We start from the raw sequence: 10,669 nt of genomic DNA, 5'->3' as shown, positions 1-10,669 counted from the left end.
ATCCAAATTATTCAGGCTGATAAACTGGCTTAAGCTACACTCTGTGCTCTGTGAAAGTGTATTGAAAGCATGCATTTGTTTCTATTACCTTAAATCCTAATGAGAGCTCCATAGAAGTAATTGGATTTGCTATTGTTAGGATGGCAGGAGCACTATCACCCTGCATAACTATTGTGTTTAGCTAATGTTGTGATTACCATCTTGTGAGGGTGGTCTTCACCCACAGCATTCTTCACAGCAGGCAACTTCAACCAAGCCTGATTTCAGCTTTCATTCCAGTTGGATTCCTGCCCCTCTTTAACCTTGTCAAAACCAAACCAGAGTGTCTGCCATACTGGCGCGGGTGGTTGCCTTCCGGAGGAGAGTATCGCAGATGCATTCCAGACTTGGACAAAGCATTCCTGTTTGAGGAGAGGTCTGAAAATTAGAATTATAGCTTACAGAATTTTAAAGAAACATTTAGGAACTATGGTTTAAAAAATATTTGCTTTATTTCCTTGCTTGAGGTGGACTTGTTCCTTTTAACATTCTCTGGAAGTGCCAGAATGGCCACTGGTCACATGCCTCACCTGTAGCGCTCCGATGCAGTGAGCTATGCAATAGCAGTGAAACAGACATTGGGGTTCTCCAAAAACCCAGGAATCATATTTGACTGGAGCAGATGAAACAGTAATGAAACAGCTGAGAGAAAGAGAAACTGGGTAGTGCAGAAGGAATTTACAAAGAACATACTCTCCAAATCTTCCTTTGGTACAATGAATTGAAGGCCAATGTTAACACCATAACCAGCTCCATATTGTAGAAACTATCTGTGAGTCTATTTGTGTGCAAGCATGAAACTGATAAGCAGGCAAATATCTGCTAAAAAGGAACTACTTGTAGGAGCTACAAAATACCTTCATAAAACTCCTCCCCTTGATTAACCAGCTCATCATTCTTCCTTGCTAAATATGTATGGGTGGCTGTACCAGGTTTGCTAACTCTAGAGATATTTAAATATCAGACCTCTCTGAAATGCTGGAATTAGTGGGTTCTGCTGACCACAGTTCTGCGTAAAGCTGTCAGGAGGCTTGATATTGACTTGAGAAAAACTGGAACTTCAACCCTAGTTTTCAACTACAACAAGAAGGGTGTTATTGATATATTAGGATAAGCTGCAGATAAGAAGTACCTTTAAGTATTTGATGTTGATTTATAACTGAAACCCCCAAACCCTGTGGAAGTTCATTTAGCTTTTGCCTTGATCTTTATGAATATTTAGTACAGTTATTGGTTTTAATGACGTACACACCTGAAATAACTGTTTAGAGACCTCATTCTTCAGAGACTGTATAATACCCAATAGTACAATAACATCTGGAAATAGAAGACAACTATAAAGGCTTTAGACAAACATATTTTGCTTTACTGTTGGCTTAATGAAGAGAGACATATGGAACCTTATGTTCCTAAAGGAATGTGTTGGACTGCAAATAGAAAAGCAAAATGGGGAAATCCAAGTTGTTAATTTCCATACTACATTATGAGATTAGAAATATGCTGATCTGAATAGGAACTGTAAAAATGCATAATGCCTTTTGACACAGATCATAAATCATGGGCTTTTCAAGGCTATTAAAAAAAATTCCATTCACATTGGTAGAGCTGTTTTTAAAATACTTGTGTTAACTAATGGCTTGTGTTATGTTTTGAAAAATATGGTCTCCCTTCCCAAATTTTTCAAGTTATTTCTATAACTTAATTTCATACTCAAATGTATAAAGAAACCCTCAATTTTCTAATGTGGTGGTTCTAAATTTATTGATACATGAAGTATAATGCTTTTAAAATCAGGATGAAATGCTGAAGATAAAACCTGTGTATGCAATTATATTGTGACAGTATCTACAAGGCAGTAAAACAGGGATGTAGAAGCAATAATTTATAGGTTTTTTCCTCTGGAATTAATAATGTGCATTGTTTTGATTTTGTTTATGTCTAAATATAAAAACATTTTCAGATAAATAATCCTGGAAAGCTACATAAAAAGTTCTGACTCCAATAATCTTACTTGTTCAGAATCTTGTGTTGAGTAATACTTTCCACTGAAACCTATTGGTTAAGAATTATTCAGTATTAATAAGAGTATCAAAGTTTTCTCCAATGATTGTATAGAACATCATGTGTGACTGAAGACTGTTCACATGAGAAAAAGGCTTGCAATGTTTAATTATTTCTTCAGGAAATTGCAAAGAGCTCTGGGTATCCTGAAAGCCTACTGAAAGGTTCCACAATATTCTTCCTTTTTTTCCTCAAAAATGAAAAATTAAAAAAGTTTTAATGTGGATTGTTGGACAGAAGACAAAGTTTCTTAAAATGATAGTCTGTTTCTTTGGGAGGTCATGTGTGTAATAACAAAGACTTCATTGTAAAAATGAAGCTTTGCTAACAAAACAAGAATAAAACTCTTATTTTCAGGGGTAAAAGAAAAGGAAGGAAAGAATGATTCAGTTGAATATCTATATATATGAAGATGGCATTTACAGACTTCGATTTTTTTCCCAGAAATGTCAAAGCATTTTACAAAAGCTTGTATAATATAAACTTGCAACTAAACATCTAAAAATAAGTATGTATTGGTACCTCTACTTTACAGAAAAATGAGGGGATAACAGAGCAGACACTGATTTTATTGTTGTTACACACAAAGTCAGTGGCAGAGTAATAAAAATAACTAAACCTATTTATTTCTTGTCCTTGGTTTTAGGCATGGAACCATAGCTTCTCTGGTGTGATTGAAATCTGAGGCTAAAAGTGGCAAATGACAGACAAAATGAAGAAAAAGTAAATGTTATTTGTATTTCAAGGGAATGAAGTCTCACTCTTCAGGGAAAATTTGTGTTGAAAAGTTGTATTTTGTGATTGGAGTAGGCTTTCTTATAGGACTCTTGGGGCACTGAATTTGTGACACTGTGTTCAAAACAGTACTTGAGTTCCTGAAAGTTGCCCTAAATAAAATAGTCCATAAGATTATTTGGGAAAAAATAGTCTAGAAGACTACCTTGCATTTGAGATAAAGATTATAAGACCATACCTGTTTTTCTAAACAAAAAGAGTCAAAGTGCAACAGTCTACTGGCTAGAAAGAAAGAAATACTTCAGCTGGCAGGGTTTATAAAGGGTTTTATATAAAGTTAGTGATCTACCTCCACAGTTTTATGTCCCCTCTTAGCCCACAACTAAGTTTATAAATACTCTTAGCTGAGGGATAGGATCTCAGACTCAGAAAAAGGAGTCAGGGAACACTGTCTTGGTGGCATAGGCAGGAACCAGAGCAGCTATGGGAGTCTCTGCTCTGCCTACCTTTATCGTGTGATCCAGGCCTGAGCTTACTTGTATTTTTAGGAAGAAGAGGAGGGAGGACAAATGACAGAGCCCTCTTTTTTCCTTCCCCTCCTTATGCATCTGTTTGTGGGGCATTTCATAAGGAAGGTTAAGCCCAGGAGAAGTTTCTTTGTTAATGCAAATGATTGGTGCGCCACACGACAATGCAGATCCACAGATTTAAACCACCTGATGGCTGGGAACCTAGAGCCTACAATCTTCAGACTGAGCCACTATGAGAAATATTGTTGTTACTCTCAGTTATGTTACTTAATTTCTATCTTGGCTGATAGATACCACCTATATTACATTTATGGTTGTTTACATTTTCCCCACCCTCCTTAGCCATCAAGTCAAGCTTGCGTTCTCTTTTAGCAACTCTTTTTGAGCAACTAGATCTTAAAAGCCTGCCCTGGTACCTAAATACATATTGCATAGATCCCGGGGTGCCTCAGGAGGAAATGTCACCCTGCTTTTTTTCATGTCAAAAGAGAAAATTGCTTGAGTGTCATGAAGCAGCTGGAGCTCACAAGAAAATGTTTTCAGCTAGGCCAGAGCCTATCCTGTTGCCCTGGGTCAGATTAATACGTCAAATAGCTCCTGGCAGAATAATCAACAAGAACGGCAAGGTCTGAGAGTCAACACCTGAACTGCCTTAATCCAAATGATCTCCCCTACTTCATCCCGGGTAAGCACTGCTGGTAGGTGCTGCAGCCTGGTTGGTTTTTTTTAGCTGTGTCCTCCAGACTGGTGAGCTGCCTCCATTTCCAGTTTGATTTAGTAGATATTTAGGTACTTTCAAGCCTTAGGGTGAGATTTTGTTGACCTGTTTGGCAGTCTCTGCATATATATTCTTTGACTTCTTCAGGGAGACTTCTGAAAGAGTTAAAGATCCAAGGAAATAGAGGTTTAGAGATTTTGTAACACTAAGCTTAACTTCAGTGCAGCATGAATGCTGTTTAATTGATTATGTTACTGTTTGTATGTTACCTGACATGTCCTGTCTTCCTTAGAAGGAATAAATACCTCAGAATGTGTTTAGTCCAGAGTCTTGATACCTGAAAATATCCTTATATTTAGGATTTAAAAATTACATTTAAATAAGAATATGAATTGTTTAGGAGTAGAGAGTTTTCTATGATATTCTGTGATTGTAGTTTATGACTTCTCTACCTCTAAAGCCGATTTTAATATTTTTCATTAAATCTAGTATATTCTTTCTTCCCAAGAGCACTGCCTCTTCATTATAACCATTTCCATCAATGACAAGATCAGAGAGCATTTTTAATGCTAAATAGGATAGAAGGGTAGAAATTAGTACTTAAAGGGTGAAACCATTAGTATTTCTGAGTGCTTCTATGTATTCATCACTGCCTGATACAGATCAGTATTAATAATGGGAGCAGCCAGACATAATCCATCTGCTGGATATTCCCTTTCTCTCTATGCACTGACTGTCTTGTCTTCTTTCTCAGACACTGCCTGCTCCGGTCTCCAGACAGGAAACCCAGACATGGGCATTCATCAATGCTGCTATAATCTGTCTGATTTTATTAGCTTTTGAATTTTATCACCAAAATGAAAAAGAAGGGGGGGAAGGGGAACACAGCAGTATGATTCTTCCATACCTATGCATTCTCCTCAGTACAGCAGGTTGGGACCAGACAAAAATTAAGAAGTGAAAAGGTATCTGGCAAATTCACTCCCCCCTCATCTTTTATTTTTAAGAGCTTGATCTGTTTTGTTTTATTTCTTCTTCAGTAAATACATGTGGTGTGCTGCAGTCAGGGTTTCTGGTTGATTGATCTTTTTCCTTCATTTAAGATTTCATGGGTGCATATTGAATATTCTGTATTACTGTGAGACCCATCTAGGATGGCATCTTGTTTTGGAGAGCAGACCCAAACAGAAGTTTGAAATTGAGTTGTTCGGAGCTGCTGTTTCAAGTGAGGCATTCCAGTGCCAGTTGTCCCAGCTGGATAAATCCCAGTTGGAATAACTGGTTGAGGCAAGGAGTGTTAGACTATGTAGAGCACACCCCTCTGACAAATGGAGAGAAAACAGGAGCGTACTAAAGCCTTTGATCTTTTCTGGCAAAGTGGCAAAAACCATTTCAACCCAGGGGGCCACAACAGGAAATCACTGAAGGGGATTGCATATTTTGGTTGCATTTATGCCCTGTAATCAATTTTGGGGGAGGAGAGAAGGTAAAATTTAGGTTGTGAGGAAGGGTCCATCTTGGAGCTCTGTGGAAATGATTAGATTTTCTCAAGGAGAATGAGTTCTTTACAGACTCCTATGGCTATTTTGCTGGAGCGGTCTAGCTGGAAGTTGAGCATGGATTCACAGAAGTGTGGTATGTGCACGAAGTGAAGGAATTCCCTACTCATCACCCTTTGTAGACTGTAGAGAAGTGAAGGAATAATTAACCGAGTTTCTCTCCTTATTACTTGTACTGGGCAGGAGAATACATTTAAGCACTTTATGTGCCTGCATTATTTTCCTACTGTGTTTTTAACACTTATGAGTCATCTGCTGGGCTGTCTCAGAAGAAAATGGCCCAGAGGTGCTGTGACACTTCTTCATTGAGATGCGGAGTTGCTGGTAGGTTGAAGATGTACATGGTAAAACTTCCGTCTTACTCTCTGTTCATTGGCCTAGTCTTTCCACATGTTGTGTGAAAAACATTGCTTAAAATATACTGTTGTATATCTTTGAAATATTATCAGCAATTTTATATTAGGTTTTAAATCACCCCTTTCATCCAAGAATGCTAACCAAGTATGTGGCTACACAAATAAATGGAATGTTGAAATTCAGTTTATATAGTATTCCTCAGTACTGAAAATATCAGTACAAGTTTAATCAATTTTATGGAATTTACCCTTCACTTAATATTTGACCAAGGCGACTGACCATATTTGCCTCAGGTAGCCTAGATAACAGTTTCTTCTTTGCTTTCTGATGAGAAAGAGTCATGTACATAGACCAGTAATGTATTGATCATTTTATTACCTAACTGAATATTTAGGAGTTTGTGCATGTTAATTTTCTAAGCAATTCACAATCATTTTAATAAGATCTATATGTATTACTACAAGAAGGCAACTTAAACTGCTCTCTCAGGAAGTTGCTTGAGTTACATCTAACTACAATTAACTATAATTAAGGCTATTAACGCTTCATTGTCTCAGACTTTTTCATGCATATCATAGATTTTGGGGCAGAGACTTTGCTGTATTTTTGAGTGCTTGTGCAAATGGTTATAGGTTCAGAAGCTCTCATACAAATGATAATTTGGGACTTGGCAGAATAGAATATATGTGTCAGCTAGAAGAGATCTGAAGGTTTCATTTTACTATAGAAAACTTATATGCAGTTCTAGCTGAATGTGGATTTAAATATTAGTCCATTTTCAGGTGTATGCAACTTTTAAAGAGTGGTTATCCTTCTGGAAGAATCTGGAGCTTTTTCATAGCTCCACATTTAAAGTATTTTCAGTAAATTTATATGCTATTGGTGTGAGAGAGAAGAGGTGCTTTTTGTATTTTTAGTGTAGCTGCACATCGAAACAAATACTGTCTATTTCTTTGCATAGAGGCATATAGAAGCATCTAGATAAATACAGCTGAATAATTAGGCACTTCAATGCATGTAAATAATAAAGACCATTGAATGTTTTCATATTATGTGACCTGTACATATAATGTAATCAACAAAGCAATATTTGCCAGAAAACAAAACGGAAGCTGTACATATTAAATGTAAATTCTTGGTCAACTTCTGTTAGTATTTAAAGGTAGTTTGACTGCTCATACATGCCCTCAAAATTTTGTATTGTCATTTATTTGTATGGCATTTAATAGGTATCACTTAGCTGAATGAACACTGCTTTGAAACTGTGGAGTAAACTGAAAAGCAAGGGACATTCCTCTGGAAAATGTTTACTCTGTGGAGCTGTCCATCTGTTTCGTCTGTCAAGATGCTCACTCAAAGTCTTGATCTTTAGAAGCAACATAAGAGTAATAAATTAACTTTCAAGAACATATTTATGCAGTTCTCCCTCTGCAGGGTATTTGAGCACCAGCCCAGTACACATCTGCTCTCTTATGTGCAGATTAGAGATGTGAACGTTATGGAACAGAATCTGGAAAAGGCATCAAATTGATGTCTTTGAAAAGAGGCAGATTAATTTTGGAACTTCCTTGATTCCATGATGAAATTATAGTATTCAAAAGTGGGATGATATTAATGGTATTTTTCCAGAATGATATATAGCAGTCTGTAGTAACAGCATTGCGATGTGGTTTGCCGTTTTTAATAAATTCACTTTGCATTATAGCGTTAAGTGCCATTACTGTGGCTTTTCTGATTTTGCACTTCAGTATGGTATGTGGAACAGAGCAGTGAGTATTCTATCAGGAGAGATCAAAGCAGCTTTTGCAGTACTTGATGTGTCTGGCATCTTGGTATGTCTGTAATTCTGTAGAAAAATGTACATTGAAGCATTTGCAAAGAGTCTAAAGTTTTGTATTGGCACAGCATAATACACAAGCAGTGGAATCGTATATTTATGTAAGCCTTGCATAAAACGGAGCCTATGAGAGAGAATTCTTTCTGTATTTCCAATTCCTCATTTTTGGAAACCCAAGAGCTGCTCCACTGAAATTTACCAGAACTGGAAATACAGAAAATATAGTTATTTAGAATATAAATCCCAATCAAGAGAATGAGGATTTCTTTCAAAAATCATATAGCTCAAAACTCAGTCTTTTTAGGTTCATAACATAGGCACCAGTGACCTGTGGGGTAGAACCTTTTTATACAATGGCTTTGTCCTCAAAATACCCATGCAGAAAGTGGGAAACTCATATTTGATCTTTTTGCCCTAAAGTGTTCAAAACCTACTCTCCTGTCTTTCAGGAGTCAACTTGAAACATTGTGCTGCAATCTGTTCTCAGAGCTTGCAGCCTCCACATCTCTTCTTGGAGTTAGGAAAGTGTTTGAAAAAAAGAAGGTAAGATTCATGGGAGAGGAAGAAAGTGAGTGCTTGTGCAAAAGAGCACCTGACTTTTAATTCGGTTGTCAGCAAGGTCCTCTATGGTTGAAGAGCAGTAGGTCACAGGTCTTGCTCCAAGGACTGCTGCTTATAACTGAAGTAACATCACTGCTCCAGCAGCTCTATTTTGAAAGAAAGCTTCTTCCTAAGAAACTGAGTCTATCCAGAATATGAGAAGTGTACTCTGAAAGTGCCTACCTCTTATTCTGAAATCAGTAATTGGATAAAAGAGTAATTGTGTTAAGAAAAAGCATTTAGAAATATAAAAATACATTACAGGCTTACTAAAGGCTATTTGAAGTAGTTACTGTGTAAACTTTGGTTTTAAGCTATACGTAAAGAGAGATGAAAGGTCAAGGTATTACAGTGCACGCCTTAGAAAACACTTTTTAAAAAATATGATTGTCATTTTCATTGTCTTTGTTTTAAGCTAATTTAAAAAGCCTTCAATGTCCCTTTATGGAAAAAGGTATTTGAAGCAATAGGGACCTCTAATCAAAGCAGATGGACATTATCATATATGAGGGAGTGTGTAAGACTATCTGTGTGATTTGAATTACATAGAGTGTTTTTCAAGGTATTGCTTTGATTTAACAGGTTGTAGTGGTTTGACCTTGGCTGGCTGCCAGATGCCCACCCAGCTACTCTCTCATTCCCCCTGTTCAAAAGAAGAGAGAGAGAAAATAAGATGGAAAAGCTTGTGGGTTGAGATAAAGGCAAGGAGATCACTTACCAATTACTCTCACAGCAAAACAGACTTGACTTGGGGAAAATTAATTTAATTTATTGCCTTTTAAAATAGATTTGGACAGAAATTAAAACACCTTCCCTCCCTTCTCCAATTTTTTCCCAGGCTCAACTTCACCCCTTTGTTTCTGACTCCTCAGCCTCCTCCCCCCTTGAGTGGCACAGGGTGGGTGGGGAATGCGAGTTATGGTCAATCCATAAGAGCTCCTCTCTGCTGCTCCTTCCCTCTCACACTTTTCCCTGCTCTAGCATGGGTCCTCTCTACAGGCTGCAGTCCTTCAGCAAATATCCACCTTCTCTGGTGTGGGGTCCTCCATGGGCTACAGTGTGGATACCTCCTCTGCCGTGGTCTCTCCATGGGCCGCAGGGAAATACCTGCTCCACTGCGGTCTCCGCCACAGCTGCAGGAGAATCTCTGCTCTGGCGACTGGATCACCTCCTCCCCTCCTCTGACCTTGGTGTTTCACAGGGCTGTTTCTCATGCACTCTTTTTCCTGACTCCTTACTGCCATGCAGTGTTTTGCCCTTTCTTAAACGTGCTTTCCCAGAGGTGATGCTGTCATGGCCGAGGGGCTCAGCCGTGCCCTGCGGTGGGTCGGTTGGAGCCGGCTGGAACCGGCTGTGTCCAGCACGGGGCAGCCCCGGCCTCTCCTCACAGAGGCCGCCCCGCAGGCCCCGCTGCTAGCACCTGAGTACCTGCACCCAATGCACTGGTAATCAAGAAGGAATAGCACAAATATGTCACAGAAAAAAGAAGAAAGTGAGGACACAGCTATATAAGAATACATATTTATAGATTCACAGTATCACTGGGGTTGTCAGGTAGAATTTTTTTTGTTTTTACAGGAAACTCCTTGATGACATAAAGTTGATGGAGTGAGGTCTTCCACCAGCAATCTAACCTGCAGCAATTCAACAAAAGATCTGAGTTTAAAATCAATGGGCATGAAAATGGAGCCGGTGATATGTGTATCTTGTAATTTCTATTGTATATACTTTGTGTTTTGTGGTAGATACTCAAGCGCCCACCTGGACAGATGAAGTCATGTACCAGGGCACCATCTAGAGCACCCCACTTACAGTGTGGAGGTAAGGTCCTCTACAGAGTGCTTAGCTCTCTGCCATGCATGGTGTGTGTCTAGGATCAACAACTGGAGTAAACTTCTTCTCTGGTTAATATGTAGTGTGGACATAAGGACCTAGAACCAGTGGATAGCAGCAAATCAGCCCCCAAACCTACCCTCTTTGCACCACCCCAAAAGGTAATGGACACACTCTGGCTCCAGTATTTCTTAGTGAAATCCTATTGCTAAACAAAGAGTGCACGTGGAGTTCTCTTTCTGCTGAGGCAGTAGGAACAAAGAGAAAGCAATTATTTTTAGTCAGAAATCCCAATTCCAACATGCAGCTCTGAATCATGATACTTTATTTCTATCCTTTCCCAAGCTCATTCTAGGAAACTATTCTCTAGCATTTCTTGGGTTTTCTGGTTGCTTTTTGC

The 10,669-nt window shown here is 38.4% G+C and overlaps 1 long non-coding RNA gene across 1 annotated transcript; it reads left to right on the top strand.

The window, feature by feature from the left end:
* Positions 1–2,749: 2,749 nt before the first annotated feature.
* Positions 2,750–10,419, top strand: LOC142404567 (uncharacterized). Its single transcript, XR_012773898.1, has 4 exons — positions 2,750–2,823; positions 8,286–8,379; positions 10,182–10,257; positions 10,353–10,419. It is a non-coding gene; the product is annotated as an uncharacterized LOC142404567 (long non-coding RNA).
* The last annotated feature ends 250 nt before the right edge of the window (positions 10,420–10,669 follow it).

This window comes from Mycteria americana, chromosome 1 (assembly GCF_035582795.1).
Source record: "Mycteria americana isolate JAX WOST 10 ecotype Jacksonville Zoo and Gardens chromosome 1, USCA_MyAme_1.0, whole genome shotgun sequence".
Lineage (NCBI taxonomy): Eukaryota > Metazoa > Chordata > Aves > Ciconiiformes > Ciconiidae > Mycteria > Mycteria americana.
The sequence above is the reverse complement of the archived record's forward strand: the minus strand, read 5'-3'. Positions and strand labels throughout refer to the sequence as shown.